Source organism: Callospermophilus lateralis, chromosome 14 (genome assembly GCF_048772815.1).
Source record: "Callospermophilus lateralis isolate mCalLat2 chromosome 14, mCalLat2.hap1, whole genome shotgun sequence".
NCBI classification, from domain to species: Eukaryota; Metazoa; Chordata; class Mammalia; order Rodentia; family Sciuridae; genus Callospermophilus; species Callospermophilus lateralis.
Genome location: NC_135318.1, coordinates 96,741,180 through 96,753,230, shown reverse-complemented (window position 1 = coordinate 96,753,230; position 12,051 = coordinate 96,741,180). Strand labels below are relative to the sequence as shown.

The 12,051-nt window shown below is 47.5% G+C and overlaps 1 pseudogene; it reads right to left on the bottom strand.

The window, feature by feature from the left end:
* Nucleotides 1–5,738: 5,738 nt before the first annotated feature.
* LOC143637871 (snRNA-activating protein complex subunit 5 pseudogene) lies at nucleotides 5,739–6,083 on the bottom strand (annotated as a pseudogene).
* Between the last annotated feature and the right edge of the window lie 5,968 nt (nucleotides 6,084–12,051).

The following is a 12,051-nucleotide window of genomic DNA, read 5'->3' as shown; positions in this document are numbered from 1 at the left end:
TATGTAAAAAGAACCAGTATCCAAATGTGGTCCATATATTCCGATTGGTTGATATTGGCATTTTTTTAGCTGAAGTTTTCCAAGCCTGTTTCCCTTTATGGAAGACACTTAATTGCTTGTCTTTGTAATTGCCTACAGTTTAGATTTTTTTTTTTAATTCCAACTAAAACAATTTCCTATAAATGGTAATTGCAGCCAGAGGACTGGTCAAATTTGGATTCCACGTTTGTGTTTTGCTAAGACTACTTCATAGGGGACGCTGTATTCTTACATCAGAAGGCCAATAACATCCAATTATTTCTTTGGGTGATGTTAGCAGCCATTGATGATCATTAATTAGATCCACCAACTCATTAGAGATTGCAAGTTCATGCTATTCTATCAGTCATTTGTCAATTAGTTGAGATATTCTTAAAAGAGAACATTTTAGCTCATTAATTTCTAGGTTGACCAGTGGTACAGTCCATAGTAGTGAGAGAGGCATTTGAGGATACAGAGAAAGATATGCTGAGTCTCAAAAGAACTCAGTCTCAATGAACCATCAGAATTCAAGAAACACACATGAAATTCAAAACAAGCAACTCAAGAGCAACCCAACCCATGTCCTTAGCCCATGTCCTTGGCCCTTGTCCTTGCCTGCAAAAAGTAATGAGATGTAGGTAATAACGAAGCGCACAGGGAAAGTGATGTGAGATTGTGTGTTTCCACCCTAACTCTACCTCTAATCCCTAGCTACTGTCCTTCCATAAATATTAACACCCCAGAACATGGGATTGCTTCTGGAGATGGCCCACATTCTCCATTGAATGTGTGTCTTCTTATCTCGATAAATTGTGTCTCTGCCTGGCGTGTTGGTACACTCCTGTAATTCCAGCAGCACTGGTGGCTGAGGCAGGAGGATTGTAAGTTTGAGTCAACCTCAGCAACTTTGTGGGACCCTGTCTCAAAATTAAAATAAAAAGGACTGGGGTGGGGGCGTGTATCTCAGTGGTAGGGGGCCCCCTGGGTTCAGTCCCCAGTACCAAAACAAGCAAACAGACAAATAAATAAAATCTGTCCCTGACTCGTGCATCTAAGATTCTTTTCCATCATGAGCACCAAGGACCCTGCATTTCCTGCGTGCTGGTCACCCTCTCCAGGAACTCCTCCAGTGGCATAAGCAAGACAGGGTAAATATTTAGTACTTCGGTTTTTAAGTCATGACATTGCAAGAGAATATGCAGTGACCCTATGTGTTCTTGCATCTCCTGTCCCTGACAAACTCCGGGAGAACTTGCACAGGAGGTCAGGAGATCGCGATCAGTGGTCCCAAAGCTTTGTTGAAAATGAGAACTGCCAGGCAGTGACACCCCCTGCCCCAGTGAAGCACTTCTGTGTCCACACTGTGGTCCTCAGTGGCCCCAGGGAGTAGCAGGGATGCTGATTTGCAAATGAGGCCAGGGAGGCTGGCTCTGTCTGACTCCACCTGGTGGTTTGCTTAGTTTCCCATTCCCACTGCAGGAGGCTGAAAATGCTCAGATGTGACTTCAATTTTCAAGAACAGGAAGAAGATGCCTTCTGCAGCTATGAAGGTGACCTTGAAGTAGATGGCAGGCATGAGTCCAGCAGTGGTTTGTGAGCACTCTAGGAATTGACCTGAGAACTAAGAATGCACCATTTCAAACAATTTCTATTGTCTTTTTTCCCTCTTTTTCTTTCTTTCTTTCTTCCCTCTTCTCTCTCTCCCCTACTCTCTCTCTTTCTTTCTTTCTAGTGCTGGAGATTTAACCCAGGGCTTCAAGCATGCTAGGCAAGCACTCTATCACTTCACTACCCACCCACTCAATTTCCATTTTCTTTACAATGTGACTAAATTGGAGGTCTCCCTGGTGGCAAATAACCACAATCTTTACTGAACATTGACCACATGGTACCCATTGTGCTGTGCCCTGGTCCCCAACCCTTTTATGGACTCCTTGACAATATGTCCCAGGCGCTGTACCTGAAAGAGGAATTTGGGGATTTTGGAAAAGGGAGCAATATTCTGGATCTCAAAGGAAGAGCTCAGAACCATTGAAATGCAGAAATCACCCATGAATTCTGAAATGCAAAAAGCATCCATGAACAGAGGCAACCTGCCCATGCCCTTGACCTGTACCCTTGACCCATGCCCTTGTCAGAAAATGTGTAGCCTGGGGGCAAAGCACAAGAGCTGGGAAATTGGCATGAAGCTGTGTAACTGCATCCTGACCCCACTTCTAGTCCATCCCTTTTCAAGTCCCTCTATAAATATCAACACCTGACACCAACGTTGGCTGGCCCTCCCTCTGGAGATGGCCTGCATACTCCCTTGAATGTGTATTCCTTGCTTTATCCCCAAGGCCGCTTTCTCTTGACATCACCCACATTCTCCCCTGAATATTTGTCTACTTTCCTAAACAGACCTCTGTCCATGCCTTTGACTGGCAGCTGCGGAGATTCTTTTATCTCGTGTAAGTCAAGAACCCCATTGGTCCTGCAAGACCCCCTGTTCTCCAGGAACTGCTTGAACCCTTCAGAAATATCTCTTTTCCCATAACATGGCTGGCCCTCAGGACTAGAAGATGAAGAATACAGGCCCCTGCCTTTGAGAACACAGAATGGATGGGAGGCGGGTCGGGAAAGTGCTAGAGGAGTTGAGGTAGATGATGGTGAGCCGTGTGGAGAGGACGGGAGCACCAGATCTACCTCAGTGTCCGTGGAGGAGGCCTCCCTGGTGACAAATAGCCACAGTCTTTACTGAACATTGACCACATGGTCGCCATTGTGCTGTGCCCCTTCGAGACCGTGGAGACTTTGGCGCTCTGGTATTCATCTCCGATTGTCTTCCTTGTCGTTGGCCTGGGTGTCTGTTAGGCCAGGCAGTTCAGGGGGCTCACATGGGTTTTAGTTATTTTTGTACTTTTCTTGTTCCTTTAGTTAATCCAAACACCTTGGAGGCAAGAACTATTTCCTTCTACTTAAAAAAATAAAAAGATATTTTTTTCTCTGAATACCCAGCACAAACATATAGTGTAACAGTGTCCACTTTATGCTTTGCATAGAGCCTTGCTGCTCTGCCACTGTGACTTATTTTTAAAATGGACCTGCTTCTTTTTCTTCCTCTCTCCCTGCTCCCCGCTAATCTCCCCCACTCCCTAATCTCAGGGGAAACAGGATCACCTTTCTTCCCCATCCTAGGCAGAGCTATCTGTCCCTGAGTACACACCCACCATAGGACCGAAGTCATCTAGACTTTGAGGATGGTACCAGAAGGTCTCAGAAATGACTGCTCCCGAATTAATAAGTGAATTACAACTGCAACAGAGAACATGTGGAATCACCTCTTTAAAATCTCCCTGTTCCTGCTGATGGGCAGAATCACAGCCTCTGGGGCAGGAGTCCCCTGTGTTTTCCCTTTATTAGCAAAGCAATAAAACTTCTTTTTCCTTTTTCTCAAAACGATGTCCTTGTTATTGGGTTGGCATCAGGAACAAGGACTGAGCTTTTGGTAACAATAGTAGCTAGAAAAGAGTGTGTGGCATAAAAGAAGGAGAGTAAATACTGATGAGTATTTACAACAGGACTCGGAGGCTGCTGTTGCTAAATAGCACCAACTCTTGACAAGAGCCTGCAGATGCCCAGTGGGTATCTAAAAGCAGGACAAAGCTTGGCATCTCTGCCCTTGTTTTGTATCTGTCTCCTTTATTACCTGGTTAGCCCTCTTCCCACTTCAAGGCTGAAGGCATCAAGATAAATCAACTAAAGTATTTTCAAGGTTTGCAGGGCTGTACCAGTGCCCACTTGTATAACATCCTGTCCCAGACTTCCAGGAATGGTGCCTAGGGGTCTCCAGTAATTGCCCTAAACCTGCAGTCACCCTGGATTCCAGGAACAGCAGAGCATCTCAGACAGATCACCCCCTGATGAAATTACCCCCTAAATGGAAGCAATAATGTTTTGACGGGAACCAGGGCTGCCTCACCCTGAGCAGGAGCAATTATTTCACGGGAACTGATTGCTCTCTCAAGTGACCACTACTTCTCCAGAGTCACCTTGCAGAACCAGAACTCAGAGAATGATGAATCCAACGACAGTTTGATCAAGACTACATAATTACTTGTTCCTCTCCCCCCTTCCCTAATTCTTCCTCTATTTAAACCTAAAGGTCATGTCATTACCCTGGAAGACAGGGTTGAGGATGAGTCCCTGGTCTTCCTGGTGTAGCTACACTGATTAAAGTTCCTTTCCTGCCTTCATCACTGTTTGCGTCTTTGATTGGCATTTGGGATGGATGGCAGATCCTAGTCTATTTAGGGCCTTCACCCTAAAGTGTCGAAATTCATCCATGGGCTGTGCGTGTGAGCTATGAGCATTTGAGCGTATGAGGGGACTCATCTGGCCTTGCTGTGCGAGGTAAGACAGCCTTTCCTGTTGCTCTGCCGGTGATCCCACACAACACCTGAGATGGGTGTGACTAGCCAAGATGTCCATCAATCTGCTGACCACAAGACATCACCAAGCAAGACTCCACCCTTCGAAATCCTACCCCTTGCCTTATTTGGGTGGAACAATCTATCGAATGTCTTCTCCCCAATAAATAGGGCGGTTTCAGATATGCTGTCTCTCTTGCTCCTCTTGCTCTCCAGTGCAGGAGCTGAACCCTGAGGTGACAGAGCCAACCCTGACCCCCGACAATGGTATTTTGTGTTTGTGTGGTCTTTTCGTTGCCAGCACAATTCACATGGAGTGATCCTGAATCTGTCACCCACATGGGCTCGGGCAACACTAAAACTTAGGTAATAATCATAAGGGTGACACTAATAATAACAACAGTATTATTACTGAGCACTTATTCTGCCTGCTCCTGTTCTTTCTGTTCAGATCACTTAAAATGCATATTGATTAATTTGCTCTTCACAATGATCCTGTGAATAAGTGACACTGAAAATCACTACCCCGCTTATAATGATGGAGAGAGATCAGGTCAACAACACGGGAGGCCAAAACATGCAAATCCCTGTGCTCTGTACTAAACCATGCTTCTGGGAAAATAAAACAAAAGGCAAAACAATAACACAATAAAATACCCTGGTCCCCACTCAGGATGACTAAAATAGTGTTTGTGTCCTGTCCTTTTTGTATTATGGCTTAAACCTGAAAACTAGTTCCTGGTCCAATTTATGTCATTCTGAGCCCAGAATGCAGCAGAGACAATAGAGAGGTGGGTAGCCTGCCCAGTGTCACAAGTGCAGGGACATCCACGGTTGCCTTTGTCCCTCCTAGCAAGTCTGTGGAGGTTTACTCTCCGTGTTCCATGCTGCCAGAGCAGCTCGGAGAGGTGAGTGACTTGCCAGGGCCTCACTGGGGTAACTGGCAGAGGCAGGTGGGGTTGATCGTAGGGCCCACAGCTGGGGGCAGGTATCAGGTGTGACACAAATGTCACAAGTGTGACACACATGCTAGTCCTGAGACTCTTTTTGGTGCTTTTAAAATACCATTTCCTTTCCACGTCTCCTTGCTTGTAGGTTCGTGCTTTTAATCAAGAGACTGATACTGAAGAAATGGGCGTTGCTGGTCAGCTCTGCCCCACCATCGGCCTTCACCAGCCCAGCACACCGGCCCATGCGGCTGGCGTCTAAGCCTTTGGGAAGCAATAAAGAGGGAGTCCCCTGCCTAGTGGTGTGCCATGTCCTGCCGTTTCCCTGGTTCTTGTCCCCCAGATTCTTCTTCCTCCTCTTTTACTCCCCAGCTCTGTTACTAGTGACCTCTTCCTCTTCCTCCATCACACAGCTCCTTGTGCTCAACTCCAGTGCAATCTGGTTGGCCTGGGCTTCATTGTCAACCTGAACCAACACACGTCACAGGACTGTCCTGATCAGGCTGAGAAGACTGCATCTCCCTCTCTTCTAGAGCTGGTCACTGACTGGAGGGCCAATTCGTCATTCTTGAGGCAGTTCAGCTGGTCCTGCAGGGCTGTATTCAAACAGGGCAATGGCTCCTCCTCCCTGCACAGCAAGGTCCCTCCCCTCACTATACTGCCACTCTGTGTGTGTCATCAGCCAGGCACTCGGTGATGACGCCATGGCTGATTCCCCAAAGCAACATCCTTTAGTTGAGTGACTTTTATGGCATGTGAATTTTATCTTGAAAAAAAAAAAGCAATGTGGAATTTAAAATTAAAAAATTTTAAAATGCATAACTTGCCAGATCTGCTATAAGGAACCCACAAAGTATACTTCTCAAAAAAGGGAGAAATGTCAAGTGGCACATTCGTGCTAATCATGTTGCCATTTTTTTTTTTTGAGGATTTACACTATGCCAGGCACAGTTTTACAATTTTTTTGAATGTATCAACTCATTGAATCCTCACAATCACCCTGTAAGGTAGCGCTATTGCTACCCATATTAAGCAGGTGAGCAGACTGAGGAACACGGTTCACACAGCCAGGACCTACCACATTAGCCAGGATTAATCTGATGATGCGTCCTGCAGCCTTAATCCTTTGCCTCTCAAGAAACAAGGCCAACTTCTGGGACCAGTAAGTACCATGGCTTTGTCCATCTGCCCAGGAAAGGCCACCGAGGATGTCTAAGTGCTAGAAAAGGCAGTTGTATCTGGTTGTACCCAAAGCTGAGTTAGAAGGCCATGGGGCAGTGGGATGTCAGAACCCCATTTTTCCTCCTCTGTGGAGTGGAGTCTAGCCTGTACTAAGCCCAGGAATGTCTCTGAACCTAGATATGGATGCTGAGTCTGAATGAGGAGAGTTGTCTTATTTCCCAAAGAAACCTTCTCATGGCTGTGAACTGGAATACATTCTATTCAACCAGCAAACAGGAGCCTCCTAATGCCAGCTGCAGATTCTCAATTCCTGCCTGAGGAAAAAAAAATGAACAGTTCCCAAGAACAGGAAGAGATTTGGGGTGAAAGAAAATGCACTGGAATTGGAACCCAATTATCAATTATGTCTCACCCAGGGAGGCAGAGACCTGTCTCAGGCCTAAAATGTGTCATGGTCTAATGTAGGGATGACTCAATTCATGGGACTCTGAGTTTCTCAAATCTGAGTGTATTCAATTTTGAAATTAATGCTTTGTGATACAATTCAGCTGTTTGGTTTGAGATTTCAAGAGGATGAAAGTGCTTTCTGATTCTTGCCAGATCTGTGGAACTGAAAACTCTGTAGCCAATCTCACAGATGCTCTCTCCAGAACTGCCTGTTCTTTCTGCCCTAACACCAGCAAGGCCAGGCCAGAAACCTCCCTACCTCTACAAGGATCTGCTTCACCAATTCTCGCTATAAGCACAGGAAATCAGGTGGCATTTTTTTCCTTAAATAACTTTTAGAGTGCCCTTATAATAGTACTACATGTCACTACAGGTAATAATAAGATGGTCCTATCTAAATTTGAGCACCTGCCATCTGCCAGGTACTGTATTAAGGAGTTTATTTCTATTACTTTATTCAACTCCCAACAAACCCATGAGGTAGGTGTATATATATAAAATAACTATTATTCCAATTTACACGTGAAGAAGCTGACACTCAGAATGATTAAATAACTGGTTAAGAGTGACCTAGTAACAGAGCTGGGGAGTAAAAGCCTGTTTCACTTCAACCCTGAAGCTACATTATTAGAATCCAATATGTGAATCCTATAAAAGGGTTGAAAGAAGTGCTCTGGAGATAAGATGAGGTCCAGGGGGATTCCTGTGAGGGGTGTGCCCATGTCCAGGGAAGAGTTGTCCTTGAGGCAAAACTGTCCTGAGTATCACTGCCCCCCGTTGAAGTACCACCAAGCATGCTCTTCTTCCTCTCATCCCTGTCTTGGTTACTGCCATGAATGTCACTCGGAGCCAGTTGATCACTCAATTGAGACTGAATGAGCTTTCACTCCCCCCAGATCCAGCATCACCAAGTCCAATCAGTTAAACCACTAACTAGCCACTAACTAACCTCTGTCCCCTTTATCTCATTTACTAATTTGCAAACAGACTGAACACTAACCATGTGCTAGGGTCTCTACCTGACAGAGGGTATGTGGTGGTGAACCAGACTGGCAGCTCCTGGCCTCCTTGAGCTGTGCCCCCATCTTTGTCCAGGTTCTTGTCTCTCTCCCTGAGGTCATTAAAATAATACCCTTTGCTCCCCTCCCATCTTCAGTCTCTCATCTGTGCAATCCATCCAGTGCCGGCACCTAGGAGATGCTCAACCAGTGAGAATGAGTGAATAAGTGAATGACTGAATCTTCCAGAGTGACTCCAGGGTTTTTGCAAAGACAGTTCTAATCATTGTCTCTCGTCTCAGGAACTTTCAGAGCCTGTTTATTGTCTCCGTCACACAGTCCCCATTTCTTCATAACATTGATCATCGTATCAGCTTAAACTGGATGTTCTAGCTAAACCAAGTCACCTCCCCTTTCCCTACAGGTGTCATGAATTTTCTTCTGTCATCTATCGGAAGAGACAGTGCTCATCAAAATCAACCTGTGCTTCCTCTATTTCCCAAATTCTGTTTCAGAACAGGTGAGGGCTGAGGGACAGGCTCTGGTCAGTGGACTTCTGCCATGATGCAGGACCCCACAAATCCCATGACCTTACGAGTGATGAGCTAAGCCACTGAGGTGTTCCAGTCTATGTCAGCTTAGCAGGATCTATTCTCTCAGCCTAGAGAGCTTTCCCCTTTTCTTTGCAATTTGTTTTCAAGTTTCAGGTCCAGGGTGAGCTCTCCTGGGAAGCCCTCCTTGACCAGGAGCCAGTCCCTCCTCTCTCTTTACCCTCAAGGCTATTATCCCCTCCACTTCAGTCTGGAGGATGGGCAAGCTCACGGGTGGTATAAGGGTTTGTCTCCCACACTGCACCAGGCAATCCCAGAGGCAGGGACTGTGCCTGCTTAATTAATTTAATTCTGTTCCTCCCACTGGACTCGGCTTTGTGCATTGTACCTAGGAGTAGTCAGTGTGAAACCGAAATGAATTAGTCAGAGGGAAAACCATTTACCACCAGGCCCCAGGGGATGTAGTAGTGGGGGATAGAGAAAAAGTTTGACCCATCTCAACCTTGAGGCTGTGGTTTGTGGGTTTGCAAGGTTTCAGGTGAGCAGGATGCTCGGGAGAGTGGGGGAAAGGAGGGGAGAGAAGGGAGAGGGAGAAAGGCTCTGGAACCTGGTCATCGCAGGAAACCAGCAGCCACTGAGCTATCCTCAACAACTGGAGAAGAGCCTGTAGCTTCCAACTGTTTACCTCCTGGGTACCATGGCGACTGCTGACTGGTTGCCATAGCAACCCTGGGCTTAGCCAGAAGCAGCGACCAACCGCTAACAGAGAGTGAATGAGGATAGAAAAGACATAAAAACAGGCGCATCAAAGGCAAGGGCACACGCAGTCCTGGCTGAAGTCCAAGGGAGCATGATTGAGATCCTGCATTGACTAGTCTGCCACCAGAGAGTCACTCTTCACTAGCTCCTGACAATTTTGTGCGGTCGTGGACCCTCTCTGAGGTTGAATAGAGGCTGAAGAGGTAGCATGTGCCCGGGTATTTTGTATAAAGTTGAGCAGAGCGAAGCTCTCTACCCACACCACAGAGCCCGCATCAGCTCAGTGAAATCCGAGCTGAGTCCCCGATCTGGCAGACTTTTCTATAAGAGGGACTTTGGTCTAGAAGACTGAGTGTGGTGACAGTTCACCTCTGCTTTCCTGGCCCCAACTTTCTACCACCCCCCTATCCACTGAGTTCTTACTTGTGGGTACGAGCACCTACAAAGTGCTTACAAGTGGGGACCCATTCCCAAATATATTAATGCTCATTTTGTTTTATGAATGAAACTGTGTGTGTGTGTGTGTGGGGGGGTGTTATTCTATAGAGAATGAGAGGGGGGTCTGGGATGCCCACATTGGGCTGGAGTCTAAACCCAGGTGGCTGGATCTTCCCCAAGGGTTTGAGGAACAAGGGACCTTGCCCCCTCATTTCAATAAAAGATTTGGTGAGGGGTGCCTGACACCAGGCTGTCTAGATTCAGGGAAGAGGCTGCGTTTGCAGAGTGGGGACAGTATTGAGCAAGCTGGTTGAGGTGGCCTGTGGGCTGTACCTCATTCACAAGCCAACCATGTCCCTCTGCTCTAGTCCCCTTTCTTTCAGGCCACACTGTGTTTAGCAGGAGATAACTATCTTAGAGTGAGGAATTCTAAAGTCCCAACAACAGAATAAAGTATGGAAATTGCATCAGAGAAAAAGGCAACAGTCCTACCCAGAACCCTAGCCCCACTCTGGGGTGATCAGAGCACAGGGGTCAGTGGACCCAGCTACCTGGGGGTGTCAGGGATGGGTTGGGGGCTGAGCTGCCTGGAAAAGACTGAAGACAGACAGCCAGGAGCCTTTATCTGATTAGTGGATTGCAAAGGATCAGAGGGCCTGTTGCCCCTTCCCCCTGCTTGGCACTAAGCCCGAGGCACTCAGGGGCCAAAACTGTGGTTAGTAGTAGTAATAATAATAATAATAATAATAATAATAATAATAATAATTAATAATAATAATTAATAATAATAATAATAATAAAGTGCTCACTCATCAAAAGAAATTTAATTCCCTGCCTTCTCTCCAGTTCACCTGTTTGGATCCCCAGCCTGAGTAGAGTCGGGTAGAGGCAGCCCTGCATCCCCCACCCTCTGCTTCACAGGGGTCCCCTTCAAATCGCTGATACAACTGCCCCAGTGCAGCACGGGCCCAGGGACACAGGGCAGGACCCCTGCCTGGAGCAAGGGGATCCAAGCAGCAGTGGAGACCCTTCCCCACTAGCCGGAGTGGAGGCGCCGCTTCTGGGTGCAGTGTCGTGGGAGAGGGTGTCGCCGAGTGGGAGGACTCCTTCCTGACCCCATGGGAGCCAGCCCTGTTCCTTCTGCCTCCTTCTCCGACGGCTCCGCGGGCTCAGCCCAGCGCAGCTACCGGACGTGAGTAAATGGGGGTGCGATGGACTTGGGGAGCACAGAGGAGGGCTTCTTGTCCTTTGTACTGGACTGGAGGGGTGGGGGGCGCGGAATATGGGAGCAGAGGCAGGAGCGGCCCCTCGCTTCTGTCCCTTTCTCCCTGACCGATGGGTGACCGTTTTCAGCACCAGGGTCTGTGGACAGCGACACCCCGCCCTTGCAAGCCCCCACCCCACTCCGGAGCCTGGAGTTCTTTAATCCAGCTCCCGCCAGAGCCTGCACTCCCAGCACACCTCCCGGTGCCCCAACAACTCCCAGATCCAGATCCCCCACTTCCTTACCCCGGCAAAGTTTGAGCTTCTCTGCGGCGCTCCCGGGCCCGGCAGAGTCTCCTGACTCTGGTCAGCAGCTCCTGGCTCTCTCCCTCCTCGCGCTCTGGTCCCAGGACCCTTCTCTGGGGACAGCGGAAGGAAGGATCTTGCTGCCTCCCCCTCTCTGGGAAAGTCAGATGAGCCTCTGGAGCCTCAAAGGCGGTCTCCGGAGAAGCAGAGGCCACTCATTCATATCTCCATCCCCTCCAAGGGAAAGGGGGCGAGCCAGAAGCAAGAAAGCAACAAAATCCGTCTGTCAACTTTGGAGTCTCTCCTGGCTGCGCGCGGCCACCTTAGACTCCTTCCTCTGATTTTTACCAGTACAATAATCCACACGGGATGAGGACACCGCAGATATCCGCCAGTTTGAAGTTTAAAGGTGGAGATGTGTATAATATTTATATATAAATATTAATCTTAGGGAGGATTTGAGAAACTAGTCTTTCCTGGGGATCAAGTGTATTCTCCTTACAGAGTTTTTATTTTCTTCTATCACACCAGACAACCTTGACTCCCTGAACCGAAAGTCAAAACCCACCAATCCAGCAAATATTCATCATCTTCTACCCCAGTCAAAGGAATTTGAGTTCTTTTTGGAGAAAATAACTTTATTCAATAAAGCCTCCACTCTCCCCCCAAAATCACTTTCCCAAGGAAGGGGCATGTCTAAGGACACCATCAAGAATGAAGACCTGGGCTGGGGTTCTGGTTCAGAGGTGGAGTGCTTGCCTGGCATGTGCAAGGCCCTGGGTTCAATCCT